A 16121-nucleotide genomic window follows, 5' to 3' on the forward strand; every position below is an offset into this window, starting at 1 on the left:
ATCTGTTCTTTTAGCTGTTCTCTTCTTGTATATAAGAAGGCATATTTTAATTTAATGAAAGTTATGTGAAAATTGTTCAAACATAGCGATTACCACTTATTTTTTTTAAAGAATCAACTGACAAAATAAATATTTTCAGTTGGCAATGCCAATATTAATTATTCCAACAATAAATATTGTTAAATGAATTATTATGATAACCATGGTACTTCCACTGCACTTATTTGCACTTTTTTCGTATGCCGCCATAAATGCTCTAATGTAAATTGTTTAATTGTGAATATTATTGATAGGTACCTAATAATGGATTAAACGAGCTTACGTGATAATCCACTCATCTGCTGTGGAATTGTGCGGCTGGAAAATTACATTTTTTCGTGACTGAATCACTCGACGATTTTTTTATTAATCAATAATAAAGAATTCAATATATCTTTTAGACGAAAGAGCAAAAAATAGACTGTGCTAATTTAAAGTCAGTTTCATAATTGAATTTAAAGGAGCATTAAATTAAATTTGTCTACAATGTGTTGGTTACGAACGAACCATTAACTTTAATGTTCCTTTATTTTGATCATGGAACAGTTCAATATTTTAACATTTTTGGTTCAACAAAAGATTTTTAACGGTCCTGGGTAATATTTCTTCAACAGGATTGAATCACTACAATGCAGGGTGAGTTTGTACTAAAAATACTATATTTTTACTACTAATTCGATAAAAAATTCAAATAAACTTTTTTTGGTGCAGCTAGCAAAAATTTTTATAAGATATTTTGCTTTTATAAGATAAACACTGGAATTCATTGATTTTGTTTAATAAATATTTTTATATTTTTTATTATATTGATATTATCTGTGATAACATATTATTTATTATACTAGAACAATTCTGAAAAAAATTACATACGGAATTCCGAGCGACTACTAGTTATTGAGATATACATATTAGCTGTTTCAAAACTAAAAAATCGCCAACGTCTCGTTTTCTCAAAATTTGCTGTTATAAATTACATATTTGTGAACTACAATAAAATAATAGCTAACGTAATTTATTCTTTCAAAAAGGGATCTAATTATTATCTGTTATTAATAAGTAACTATTATTTTACAATTTTATCAATCTTATTACAAAATATGGGTAAAACGAGACGTTGGCTTTTTTAAAACAGCTAATACCTTTTTCGGAAATAAAATTAACTAGTAGCCCTCTGGTGATGACTTTTGAACAATGTCGAAAACAGTAACGAAATTTTCGTAATTCCACATTTAATTGACATCTAATAAATTGTTTAACAATTTTGCGTTTATAGTGTTAATTGCTTACATTGGAGAGAATCACTTTAAAAGTACGTGGTGGTAAATACTAGCTTTGACTTTGGTTCTGCTGTTTTTCGTGGTATAAAGTGTTTATTGTTGGAATTTGAAAGTAGATAAAAAGTGACAAAGATTTAAATTTTGATTACAAAGTGTTATCAAACAGTTGTCTAATTAAAGACTATAGTAATGGATCACAGCGAACACAAAGTTGGGCTCAAGAAACCAATAAATTAGTGAAGTTTGTGAATTTTAGGTTAGAATTTTTCCACTGATAAAATCATGAAATACTTCGATAAATCAAAAAAACTACAATTAAGATTAACAACTGCTAATACACTTAAACGTAAATTATGCCAAAAGGTAGGCTTTTCAATGTCTTTGTAATAATTTTCTAATAAAGAAAGTGAACCAAAAAGTCATTCGTTATTCGTGTTTTCCTCGTCATCTCTAATTTGTCTACATACGTTTCTTCCACCAAAGATACAATAGTCATTTCGTATTGGCAATGTAATAATTGTGAAGCCTCAAAATTCGTACAACGCTCAAAATATCCGAATAAAAATTTTCCCGCCATTTATGGTTACTGTTTTCGACCTAGCTCAGTGGCGCCCCCAACGGTAACTTTACTTCCGATTAGCAGATCGACCGTGTATGTGTAATTTTTCGATTTCACTAAGATGTCAAAATGATGAACTTTTGTCAAAAATCAGTTTGTCTCATTTTCGTTTTAAACTTCATCACCGCATTTGGTTTAAAATGCTTCTACTGCTCATTCAATTTTGATACTAAGCCCGCTGCTAAGACCATCAATAATAAAACAAAGATTAAGAATTACAGGAATCACATTCCGGAAGTTCATGCCATTGACTGCGATCGTCCTTCGCAGATACATTGCAAGAATATCGTCAGCAACTGCATCAAAATAATCGACACAAGTGAGCTTAACCATGAAAAACTGTAATAAAACCCCCTTTTAGACGCAATATTGCAAACGTGTTTTTCAATGAACGACGCGAACGCGTACGTCTATCGAAACAGGTGCGATAAAGTAAAGCAAATCAATCCACGAAACTGCAAGATCTGCAAAACCAAACTGTGTAATTCGGCGAGCGGTCTCTCGATAAGTGCCACTTTACTGCTCTTGTGTGTTATTGCGTTATTTCTATAGTAATAAAACTGTTACATTTCCGCGTAGTTTTCTTGCGAGTTCCTCGAGTCATCAGTCTTGCCAGCTGCAAATAGGATTATCTCTGCGTAATCCATTTGTTTTATTTGCAGGAACGTTGCAATTTTAGCCCCGACTCACCCTAGCTATAGGGTCAAAGATAATGTCGGAACACGGCCAAAGACGAAACACGCGATGATAAGAGCGCTGATAATACGAGGGGCGCAAATTCAGAATTCCGCTTATTGCGTTAGAAAAAATGTCAATATTTTGCGAGGGCGATTATTAAATAACATTTCATTCCTCAAGCAAGTGGAGAGACATTTAAGAGTGCCCCTAAGTAAATTAAAAAATAAATCTATTTAATTTAGCTCCAATTCCCGAAGGCAATACTTTCATTCCGTTGGATTTCGACTGTAAGACTGGTCTTTATGCATACATTTCGTAATTGGTTTCGGGAGATGGGGGATTCCCGTATCGCGGCCATCGAGCTACATTGAGCAATTATTGTCGTGATGAAGTTATCGACAAAGGCATTTCGCATTATTGCGCTAATGTCTCGTCTTTCCCTTCTGATTTATCGGCGCGGTTATGATCATCGTCCACACTTTTCGTGTTTGCTGCATTCCGATTTGATGCAGGCGATGCACAGACAGCGCCTTTATGGCAGATCAATGTCACAGAAACATTCCACTTAGAAAATTGAACGAAAGCTTTGCGGTTCACTCGAATGGAAGAATCGCGGGATTGGCGCGATAAATGAAAAGGACTGATTCATTTATGAGATAATCCATTACGAACATACAGATGGACAAACTTAGTTCAACAAAAATTGAGACTATACTGCCGTGCTAAGCAACGTCGTAACTGATTTTATATGAATCTTGAGTTATGTCTTGTTTTTTACATTTTCAGAGTGCACTGTTATTTTAAATGCTAGTAACATGGAATATTGAAGTCAACCTAACAATTTATTTGTAAAAAGGAAATATGTATGCAATTGTATCCATTATTTTGCCAAATCGCTGTTATTCCACATACGACGTTTAATTTTTTTATTTATTTTTTAATTAAGTAAAAGTAACTAAGTAAAAAAGTCGTAACTACAAAAATATTTATTAACGGCTTTAAACAAATGAAGTAATACGTAACATCAGGAAATTTATAAAAAAATGTACCCAAGAAATTACACCTAGCGTACGATACTTTTGAAATAAAAGCACATTTTGCCAAAAAATCAATCGGTTTTCTGGTAGAATATTTTAAATTTTTTTTAAGAGTTCCTGTTTTCTTTCTGTATCTATGCCATTTGTTGTGTGTTTTTGAGTGGGTTTTTTGAATATGATGTTATTGATGTTAGGAAATTTAACTCTATAAAGTCATTATCAAAACTGCATCTATATTTCATGTTTTTTTTCCTCGTTCAAACGTAACTTTAACCATGTCGCTTAGATAAGGTCGATTAATAATTTTGGTCAATTTGTACTGTGAACTGTAGTCTTGCCATTTGAAAAAGTTTTCAATTTTCATTTGTTTAATTTTAGTTCTTGTACCCGTCCTTCCAACCGAATTAACAAAATCGTCAAAGTCATACACTTTTTTTTGTTTTTTTAATTGTAATTCGACTTGGTAATCAACCAAACTTGGTGGTACCTAATGTTTTTGATTAATTTTAGAAAATATACAATTTTTGATTCATTAATGAGTGGGTTTCATATACATTTTATAGTTACGACTTTCTTGCTAAGTAATATTGCACAAACCCCACTTACGTCAATTTTATTTACGTATTTCGTCTTATTAATTTCTGGATAATATCTATTAAAGTTATTTAGAATCAAAGTTATTGCAATATTCGAAAGTAAAGTTACCGTTGGGGGCGTCACTGAGCTAGGTCGAAAACAGTAACCATAAATGGCGGGAAAATGTTTATTCGAATATTTTGAGCGTTGTACGAATTTTGAGGCTTCACAATTATTACACTGCCTATGCGGAATGACTATTGGATCTTTGGTGGAAGAAACGAATGTTGACAAATTAGAGATGAAGAGGAAAACACGAATTACGATGACTTTTTGGTTCACATTTATTTATTGGAAAATTATTACAAAGACATTGAAAAGCCTACCTTTTGGCATAATTTACGTTTAAGAGTATTAGCAGTTGTTAATCTTAATTGTAGTTTTGTTGATTTATCGAAGTATTTCATGATTTTATCAGTGGAAAAATTCTAACCTAAAATTCACAAACTTCACTAATTTGTTGGTTTCTTGAGCCCAACTTTGTGTTCGCTGTGATCCATTACTATAGTCTTTAATTAGACAGACAACTGTATGATAACAATTTGTAATGAAAATTTAAATCTTTTTCACTTTTTATCCACTTTCAAATTCCAACAATAAACACTTTATACCACGAAAAACAGCAGAACCAAAGTCAAAGCTAGTATTTACCACCACGTACTTGTAAAGTGATTCTCTCCAATGTAAGCAATTAACACTATAAACGCAAAATTGTTAAACAATTTATTAGATGTCAATTAAATGTGGAATTACGAAAATTTCATTACTGTTTTCGACATAGTTCCAAAGTCATCACCAGAGGGCGTCTAGTTAATTTTATTTTCGAATTGATCTCAGATTTTGTGTTATCTCAAATTTGACAAAAAAGTCAGTTACGACGTTCTTGCTTAGCACGGCAGTATACGTTTCAGTTATTTTTGTAACTTATACAGGGTGATTCAGATGAGCCTGGCGATGTGGCAATGAAACCCAAACAACAAATTTCAGTTACGTCTTGATCAAATTTTAATTACGATTTGCATTATTTACATGTTGCTTTGACAGTGCTTGACAAGTTTTGACATTGCTGCTGATCATTATTGCCACCTTGTAAATAACTTTATTACTTAAATTACTTTGCATTGCTGTTGCCAAGGCCGTCTTAAACGGGGGTACAAAGGGTGCACGGCACCCGGGCGGCAATCTGAACTATTAATATTATTTTTAGTTTTTATTTTATTTTTCATTTAAGAAAAATATTGTGTTACATTTTAACGTTCGGAGAAACATAGTTCATAAGAAGCGGCAAACTCTTTTGTACAGGTTAATACTTATTTGGTATAGGTAAGCAATATAAACATGATCTTAGTATAGCAGTTTCTGCAATTCCTTGAAAACAAGTCTTTATTTTAGTAGGAGTCAATTCAATCTGTGTAACGTAGTCCGAAAGTAATTATGTGACTTCTAACTACAAAAGGTAAAGTAAGATATAATTTAATTTTTGTGTTTACGAGTATATTTGACCTTTTGGAGTAAAAAATGTAGAATACTTTAATAAATTTGTAATATTTTTCAATGATTTATCGAAAACTAAAAAAATGCAGATTAAATTGTACTTTTCTTTGAACCACTATAATATTAGACACTCAGAACAAATTGTTCGTTGTATCACTGCTTGTGATTTCAAATTTCAACAAATTATCTAAGTTATTTTATTACGTACGGACCACCTATAAGTCGTTACTAATGATGCAGCTAAAAATTCTTTGGGGTGCCGAACTTCTTTCAATTGTTCAGGAAAAATACATATGCTGCAACACTGCTAACATTAACTTTGAAAAAATTGTAGCTGGAAAAAATCTTTAATTCAGTTTAGAAAAAGTGAAGCTATAATGCGTTATTTTTTATTTATTCTAATTCGGATTTAGATGATACAAAAAATTAGCAATTTTTTTTCCTTTCTAAAGTAATAGCTTATAAATTACCTGATTGGTACATTTTGTTAAAAATATTTTTTAAACGATGCAAAAATCTTCCGATTCTCCCAGAAGTTACTAAAATATCTGTGGGAAATGTTGGAAGAATAAATCTTTTTTGACTCAATGCAAAACTGAAATAAAAAACTAAAAATAATTAGCTGTAATTTTTGTAAAAATGTGAATGACAGAGGCGGCATTCAAAACTATTCACCCCGGCGGCTGGAAAGCTAGAGACTGCCCTGGCTGTTACTACAATGAATTTGTTTGCCCAACGTTTCCCGAATAGACGACATCCAAGTGGCTTGATTTTTAAACGTCCTGAGAGGGAACTTAGCAGAAATTGCCCTCTTTGCAAAAGAAGAAAACATACTGCTAGGACTTTTTAAGATGAAGTTCGCATAATACCTTATACAGGGTGCTCAAAAACTGGCGTACCAACTCAGTGATACGTTATTGAGAAGCAAGTGCAGATTACGGGAAAAATGTTGAAAAAATTCCTAAAGTTATATTTTAAAAAATCTGGAGCTACAAACTTATTGTGTTAACTTCTTTAGTTTTCATTATTTTTTTATATTTTTATGTCTTGTACCAGGTAATCGTTCCGTAACAAAACAATGAATAATTATTTTAAAATTTACTATCAGATTTTAGCAGTTTTTTTAATTTAAAAAAATTAAAATTCATCCAAAAAATCACAATGTGTAGATGTGCCAACACTGGGAATTATTTCCTAGGAAACCGTTTCAAAAATAATTTATTTTTATTCGGAAATAAAATTAACTAGACGCCCTCTGGTGATGACTTTTGAACTATGTCGAAAACAGTAAAGAAATTTTCGTAATGCCACATTTAACTGACTGAACTAATGAATTGTTCAACAATTTTGAGTGTATAGTGTTAATTACTTACAATAGAAAGAATTACTTTAAAAGTACGTGGTAGTAAATACTAGCGTTGACTTTGGTTCTGTAGTTTTTCGTGGTATAAAGTGTTTATTGTTGGAACTTGAAAGTGGATAAAAAGTGAAAAATATTTAAATTTTGATTAGAAAGTGTTATCAAACAGTTGTCTAATTAAAGATTATAAGTAATGGATCACAGCGAACACAAAGTTTGGCTCAAGAAACCAATAAATTAGTGAAGTGTTATGAATTTTAGGTTAGAATTTTCCACTGAAAAAATCATGAAATGCTGCGGTAAATCTACAAAACTACAATAAAGATTAACAACTGCTGATACATTTAAACGTAAATTATGCCAAAAGGTAGGCTCTTCAATGTCTTTGTAATAATTTTCCAATAAAGAAAGTGAACCAAACAGTCATTCGTTATTCGTGTTTTCCTCGTCATCTCTCATTTGTCAACATAAGTTTCTTGCATCAAAGATGCAATAATCATTGCGCATAGGCAATGTAATCATTGTGAAGCCCCAAAATTCGTACAACGCTCAAAATATCCGAATAAACATTTTCCCGCCATTTATGTTTACTGTTTTCGACCTAGCTCAGTGGCGCCCCCAATGGTAATTTTACTTCCGAATTGTTGCTCAAATTCTATTGCGATCATGACTGTTAGACAACGTTGCCACATATCATTTACCTAAAATACGTTATTTATCAATAACTTTAATACAAAGAATTTTTTTACTATTTTTACCATTATATGTAACCACTTCTCTATCACACACCATTGAGTTGGTGCGCCAGTTTTTGAGCACGCTGTATAACACAGAACCAACAGGCATCAGCCAGACTTCAGTTTGTTGTATTCTGAGGGAAAATAAATTTCATCCCTATCATGTGCAGCTAGTACGGGAACTTAGGAAAAGTGAATTTGAACGCAAATTAGAGTTTTGTCTTTTTATCAGAACCCAAATGCAAGTTGACAACAACTTTATTCAGAAAATTTTATTCATTGATGAAGCCTAATTTTCTAACAATTGATAGTGCACAACTGCCATTACTATGCTCAGAAAGATTCACTGTGGATGAGTGAAACACATTTCTGATGAACGTTTGATGTAGCATCTGGCATTTTTGTGAATTGCATAATTGGGCCTTTTTTTCTACCACGAAAACAAGTAAAAGGCTGGTATTTTGAACACCTTTTTTCCTAAAAAAATTATGTTTTGAAAAAACTGTTTGCCTACCTTTAATGTTTCATTCTTTCATACATTTTGTATTGGAGTTTACACCGAAAATACTTCTCTACGCTGATGTCAGAGTGATAATAATAACAATAATAATAATTAGTAATAATTATAATAACAGGCCTTTATTAAAAAAAGAAAACATAAATAAATAAATATACAAATTCTGTGGGGCGAAGTCTAGCCGAAGGCTATTCAACTCAACCGAGAAAACCATCCGAGAACAAAAAATCTTTGTAGAGTGTACTGAAACTGAAAAAGTACAGTGGCATTAAAAACTTTAATAACACTATTGAAAAATGGATGTAGACTGAGGCATAGAAATTTGAGATTATGACGAATGTTGACATTATGAATGCTTTTTCTAAATCTACATTTTTTTCTAAGGTAGGATGTAGACAACTATTTTGAATTTTGAACTTGTACTCTAAACAGGAATAATATAAGATTAAGCAATATCTCATAAATAACATAACTAAGCTTTCTGTTAATTTTTTCGTAATTTGAAAATCATAAAATGATAGATTATAAAATGATAGATAACTTGAATTCAACTTGCAAATTCATATTTAAATTAAATTAAAAATTAAAATGAAATATGTTTTTTGGGTTGCATCGCCAAATGGTCAAGCTCATATTCTTATTTGAATCACTCTGTATACATTGAGACGTTCCTTTTAACAAGTAACAGTATGTATTATCCTGAAGTGTTTTAGCTTAAGACGTCTTAGTAAAGTGTTTTTATTAACCGAGATAATTTTTGTAGTTTTCTAAAATATCGAGTCCATCCCTGTCTATGAACTAGATCAAAATTTAAAAAAATCGCTTGGTATTTTCGTTATCATCAACATTTTACTTAGGTGTTTTAGGCTAAAACTTAAGAAAAATGCCTGGTATCTCATTTAAAACTGTATTATGCTGGAGATGCCTACTACGCAGTATACTCTTCCAACTGAATTAGTGAAGATTGGCTAAAATAATAAATCATTGAATAATGCTATTGGGCATAGATAATTAGCGTGCAGCAAAATGCAAATTAGGGTTCTCAGACTCATTATTTTCTATCCTAAGCTGCATTGTTGTTGTTTTCTCAGTTTTGCGTCCTTAAAGAAAGAAAAGTACCTAAATACGTATTTGTAAAATTTTGGATGTAATTGGCTGTAAATAACAAAAATGAAGAGAAAAACGTACGAGATTACCGAAATATTTCAACAATCTTTTACTCTAACATGTTTCTGGGTAAAAAAGACAACTTTTGGAGCTAAACGCTTTTGAAAAGTGAAAAGTGATAAATAGCAGTCTATTTAAAATTTGGATTTCTAAAAAAATGATTGTACTTTTCTAAGCTGTTAGTTGTTATTTGAAAGAAAAAGGTACTCCGTTACTCTAGAATCGTGGATAACAGATGATAATAGATAACAGACGTTTTATCAATTAAAAATGGATTCAATAATTTTTTTGAGCACTTTTCCACAGGATTGAATTATTTCCTGGCAGTTTTAGGGCTCGGACTTGCAAAAAAACATTTTTACGTTTGTACTTCCAATTTTTGGTCATTTTTGGATTAAAAAGCATGATTTTGGAGGATATCTTATATTTTCGCGATTTTTTATTTCAGTGGTCATGTTTGAATTTGATATCTTTAGATCTTCTGGTTATTAATTAGATCACATAACTCAGAAGTGGAAAAACTACCTTGAACTTGATTTGTAATTTAGGTTCATTACTGATTCTTTTCCATTTATTGCAATAAAGTTGTTTTTACCTAATGCGCACCTAATTTGATCTCGCGTGTTTATTTTGTTAAAAAAATCCATTTAAAAATCTTCTTTTCTATGCAAAACCTGTATTTTGTAGCGAATTCGTTATCCTTTATCAAAACTTCGGCACTTTTCGCCCCTGAAAGCCCGCACAAACCCATTCCGAGTGCACTCTCCGTTTATCAGTTCGTGTAATTCTTGGTTTGTACGTGCGAACTTTAACAATACGGTAGAGAAAAGTCAGTAATCCAGTTTCGTAAGTCTGCCCATCGTACATTTTAATTAAAACCTACTCTGGCAGAATTTAATAAAGCCGGCCTAACATAATTTCCGATGTCTGGCACCCAAAATGACACGGCAAGCTTCTTATCCAATAAATCAAGAGCTTTGTTTTTCCACACGTCCACTTCCAATTCCTCCGGTCGATCGACCGGAGCCGAGATCGGCCTCCGGAGAACCATGAGCTTTTTGCGAGCCCCACTCCGGATTTTTAAAGCGAACAATTCGGGAGAATCAAAGCCTAATTAGCCCTCGTCGTAATTAATCTTTTCGCCTTATCAAAATCCGGGTTTTTGTCCGGAGCAAAACACGAAAATTAAATTAAGCTGTAATTAAAGTTAAGTAAGTTGTGATAGCCGGCCATAAAGTATCTCTGGCTTTAATGATCATCTTAATTTCCATTCGATGCATATTTAAGTTCCAGGGCCGTCTCGCTCGTAAATTACTTTGATAAGAGCCCGGAAGTTTGCAGGAAGTGCAGGAAGGATGTGGGCCCATATATTCCAGGACCAAGTAGCAGCTGACTATTGTATGAAACAAGTAAATTTGCTCACGGGTACAACGCGACGTTATTAATATCACTTCCGGTGAAGCACAGAACCGGCTTGGGGTGAATCGATTGGGGCTTGCACTTGGTGCAGAGTGCACATGTAATTCCCCAGAGATAAGAGCAAAAAGCTTTCGGCGGAAAGTAGAGCTTTTATCGGGAGTGAATTATGAGCGAGACTTCTCAAATTGTCGACGATAATGAAGGCGTGTGCTGGATTTCCAATGTTTTTAGCTAATCGGTGTCAATTTTCCATTATCGACTCGATGCCGGAATTTCAGTATTCATAAGGACATGCAATTGCTAGTTGGGAGTTTGACAGAATCGACTGAATTAATCATGAGGCAAAAACATGTAACCCGAACTCTATTCTTGGACGTTTTCATACCAGAAATTATTGGTGTTCTGTGTTCTACGGTAATTCAGGGGGAGATGACCCACATTTTAAAATAAAATTCAAAACAAATATTGTTGACACTACAGAGACGATATTTTTTATTTAGAACAAAGCCAGAAATTGTCCAAAATTCTCTTCCAAACTCGCTACACGAAAGTTATAATAATAATGTTTATTAACGGCCACGCCAAGTACAAGTGATATATAAAATACAAAGATAAATACAAACACAGATAGGTACAATACAGTTAATATAAAATAAAGTGTTAATTATTAAAAGAGCTAAGTGCACTATGTTCAATAACAGTTTTTAAATCTTTTAGAAATCTATTTTTAGGTAAACCTATAAAATCTAATTTACCAGAAAGTACGTTGCATGTTTAAGACAGCCTAGAAGATACAGAATTTTTCCCATAATTGGTACGGTGGTAAGGCACTACAAGCATTCTAGGCTCTCTAACGTTACAAATGGGTATATTTATTGAAAACAGCGGAAGAATAGGATTACAATTTACATTACCAGACAATATACGATATACGAACGACGCGTCATAAAATATTCTACGAGAAGATAGTAAGGATAGTCCTAAATAACTTAAAATGTTTATATAATTATTTTTGTCATAAAATATGTTAAATTTGTAACATACAAATTTAACAAATTTTTTCTGAACATTTTCAATTCGATTAATATGAACATTATAACAAGGTTGCCAAATAATTGTGCAGTATTCCAAAATTGGACGAACATAACAATTATATAATAACATTACAACACGCAAACTTGAAAAATCAGAGCACTGTCTTATTATAAATTCTAATGTTTTGTTTGCTTTCGACAAAATGTGGTTAACGTGATAGTCAAAACTTAACTGGCTGTCTACAATAACTCCTAAATCGCGAATATGAGTGACACATTCAAGTTGATTGCCTGATATAAAGTACGATGGTAGATTGTAATATAATTTTCTAGAAAATCTTAGTGATTTACATTTACATATTAATATTCATAGTAATAACAATAATGAGATTAAAGAAAAAATTGATGTTTCTGGTTAGAATAAACCCTTTTCAGCCATTTCTAAAAAATATTTAGTTAATAATAATTATTATAATAACAATAAAGAAACACATTTTGGGTAATGATATCAGTTTTTGGACCCATTCAAGAAATTTTTTCGATAAGCAAAAATTGTTTTAAATAGATTTTTTCTTCCTAAACTGGTGCATAACCAATCGTCTTTTTTGAAAAATTTTTAATAAGACTTTTTTTGTTTGTTCTATAAGAGTTTTTTTTCATTTCCAAGCAAAGAATCGTTTGTAAATCAATGTTTTCGGTCACAATAAGCCGTTTTCAGCCACTTCTTAAAAAGTTATTTCACTTTGAAGCAAGAAATTGTCCAAAATTAATCGTTTTCTTCTAATCTGTTGTTTTGATCTGGCATAAGACTTTTCCCGTTTGTTGTATGGGAGTTTTCTTGTATCTAAGCAAAGAATCGTCTGTGAATTGATGTTTCCGGCTAGAATAAAGCGTTTTCAGCCACTTCTTAAGAAGTTATCAGACAAGAAATAGTCCAAGATTAGTCTTCTTTTTCGAATTGGCGCATAAACCATTCTCTACATGAATAGATATTCAGTTTTTAACTGTCTAAAATATTAATAATAATAATAATAATATTAATAATAAAAACTATAGTAATATTAAAAAAACACATTTCGGATATTATAAGCCGATTTTAGTCCTCAAGCAATTTTTTCGTTTCTAAGCAAAAAATTGTCTTTAATATCATTAATCGACATTTGAATGTGAGTGTGAATATTCTATGATGTGAATATTTCAAAGGGGTTTCGATAACAAGAGCAAAAATTAAAAAAGAATTGTTTTAAAACTATTGAGAATTTGGAGATTTTCTTGACGCCAATCAATTTTCAAAATCATTTTACATAGGTTCACATTAAATTAGTTCTACTTTTTTGAATAGTTTTGCCGTAACCGACGCGACGTTTAAAAAGAACATGTTTTTGATATTCATCGGACAATAAAGCCTTTTCATAATCCTATTTTTGTTAAAAAAGATTATTGTTTACCAATTAATAGTTTTCAAAAAAATTGCAAATAAACGCAAACATAAAAAAAATATTTTATAACTGAAAAACTGTTATCTACTAATTACTTAATATTAATACTATACTAAAGAGTACTAATATTTTTCCAAGTTATTCTAAGTTATTCTACATTGGTTTACATCAAAATAGTTAGGCTTTCTCGAATATAATAATCAAATTTCAAATTTTGAGTTCACGCGCTTGCTTGAAAAGCTCCTCTTCGGACGATCCCTATACAGGCTGGTCCACGAGTAGGGTGGTCCACGAGTAATAATGAGCATGAAAATTTTTTTGAAGTAACCAAGATTACATTTCATATATTACGTGGATAGTAAAATATTTAATTTAAACATTGTATAGTTTGTAATGTTAATTTATTTAAAAAGTTTGTGTTAAAATATTTGCAAAAGGCGGTCAGTACCTGGAGCCTGGTGTTTCAGTGGTATAAGCGCCACTTCCGACGGGGGAGGTCGGGTGTAAAAATTTTTCTGTGAAAAAAGTGTAGAAGTGTAAGCGAAACAACACGTAAACAAAGATAAGAGATTAAGAGAACACGCAAGACGTATAAGCGCAAAGCAGAACATAAAACTGACAGAAATAAGAAAATAATGCGGCAAAAGGTAAAAGTACGTAAAGGCGCCAAATTGTAAACGTAAGAGCACATCCTAATAAAAGAAAATACCTTTTGTTTTGAGAAAAAAAGAGATGAACGTAAAGGTGAAACATAACTTCAAACTTTAGCGTTGAATCCTTAGATGACTTACTTCTTAAATTGTAAAAAAAATTAAACGAAAATATTTAATTTATCTCTAAAACTTTTTAGTTAATTGAGTTTGTTTAGTAAAATCCCGAAAAACATTTTTAATAAAAATCATGGCCACTGCGAATCCAGTAGGATTTGCTCACGTCCACTATTTTTGACTAGAAAATACATAAATTTGGTGATTTTTGGAGAAATTATGTATATTTTCGGTCAAAAACGTGCTGAAAGTCACAAAAAAGGTAAAAACAATTTTAAAATTGTAGAATCAACTTATACGCCCGGTATCTTTCGATGAAATCTGGTGAAAAATTAGGGAATTAAATTAAAAAAAAGTGGAAGAAAAGGTTTTCTCGAGCTAATTCGCCAACTTCTGAACTCAATGTATTTGCGTTTTAGGTGAATTATTGCAATTATATAGTTTGTAATGTTAATTTATTTAAAAAGTTTGTGTTAAAATATCTGCAAAAGATGGCCAGTGCCTGGGGCTTGGTGGCCTAGTGGTATAAGCGCCACTTTCGAAGGGGGAGATCGAGTGTTCAAACCCGGATCAAGTGGAATAACACGTAAACAAAAATAAGAGAGAACACATAGACGTATAAACGTAAAGCGGAGCATAAAACTGACAGAAATAAGAAAATAATGCGGCAAAAGGTAAAAGTACGTAAAGGCGCTAAATTGTAAACGTAAAAGCACATCCTAATCAAGGTAGAAAATACTTTTTGTCTTGAGAGCAAAAAAGATGAAGGTAAAGGTGAAACATAACTTCAAACGATGATGTATGATATATGGTGTCACAACTTCCTTTAATTCCCCATATAAAAATGTCAACTGAACGCAATGCTAGCAACATGGCAAGGTCGGGAACTTTTTTGAACATTGTTCAGCAGATGGAGCTGTTTTACAAATTTTTGACTATTTTTCAAATTTACGTCATAATGACACATCATATTAAATTCTGTGGTCTAAGGCTGTTTACGGTGTTTACGACTATCTACGAACCTGTGCCAGGAATTATATTAGGTAATGAATCACAAGTATGGTCTTTAAAGGGGAATTGATTTATTTTAACAGTAAAATGGTTTCACTACAATAATCTCTTGAGTAGAGACATCAGCTATCATAAACATAAATAAATTCATATCGGAGGCCCGAAAACAACTGTGAACGCATTATAAGGTGATTGATGTCTGAACAAACGGTAGTTGCACTTAAGTTTTCAAAAGTGTTAGAATACAGCAACGCCAAAAATAACAATGTAATTATATCGCTTAACACCATAGTCAAAATGATTTTGAACTATGTACTGTTGTGTAGAAAAAGCATCAATCCATCGAGTAATCTTTGTAATCAAACCCATTTGGATGTAGGAACCAGCATTGTTTCAATGATTTTAACTGAAATTCAGCATAACATAAGAAATGATAGTAATTAATAAAGTTATTAATATTTTCATTCAAAACTACAAATAAGAAGTATAATGCACAATTAGCAAATTCAGTCTTTTAATTAATTACAGTTGGATGTGAGTCTCTTAGGTATGTAAGTGTGTGAACCTGTCTTTGGGAGCCACTTTATGCCAAAATTTTACATACACAAGTAACACTGAAAACACAAACCATCACAAAATATCAGTTTGATGTGTCCTTCACTCAATTAAAGACCGGTAATAGTATCACTATCTTCCCTTTTCCAGTAAATTGAATCTTATCTGCCAAAATGCTTCTGTCACTAAAATCAAATTTGAAGCATTTTTGAAGTTCAAAATGTGATCGGTAATAAGGATACCTTTACATCAAATTCAAAAAGCGCTATCTAATGACCATTGTATGAAATGGTTCCCGACCTCGTCAGTTCGTTCCAGTTTAAAACTTTAGGTTT

The 16121-nt window shown here is 31.8% G+C and overlaps 1 protein-coding gene and 1 non-coding gene across 2 annotated transcripts in view; both read left to right on the forward strand.

Annotated features, from left to right (window-relative positions):
- Positions 1-16121, forward strand: part of robo1 (roundabout 1) — a 476471-nt gene that overhangs the window by 182366 nt on the left and 277984 nt on the right. The window lies entirely within an intron of this gene.
- On the forward strand, positions 1242-2507 carry LOC103312376 (uncharacterized). Its single transcript, XR_010334625.1, has 2 exons — positions 1242-2254; positions 2297-2507. It is a non-coding gene; the product is annotated as an uncharacterized LOC103312376 (transcript).

The sequence above is a fragment of the Tribolium castaneum genome, chromosome 1 (assembly GCF_031307605.1).
Source record: "Tribolium castaneum strain GA2 chromosome 1, icTriCast1.1, whole genome shotgun sequence".
NCBI lineage: Eukaryota > Metazoa > Arthropoda > Insecta > Coleoptera > Tenebrionidae > Tribolium > Tribolium castaneum.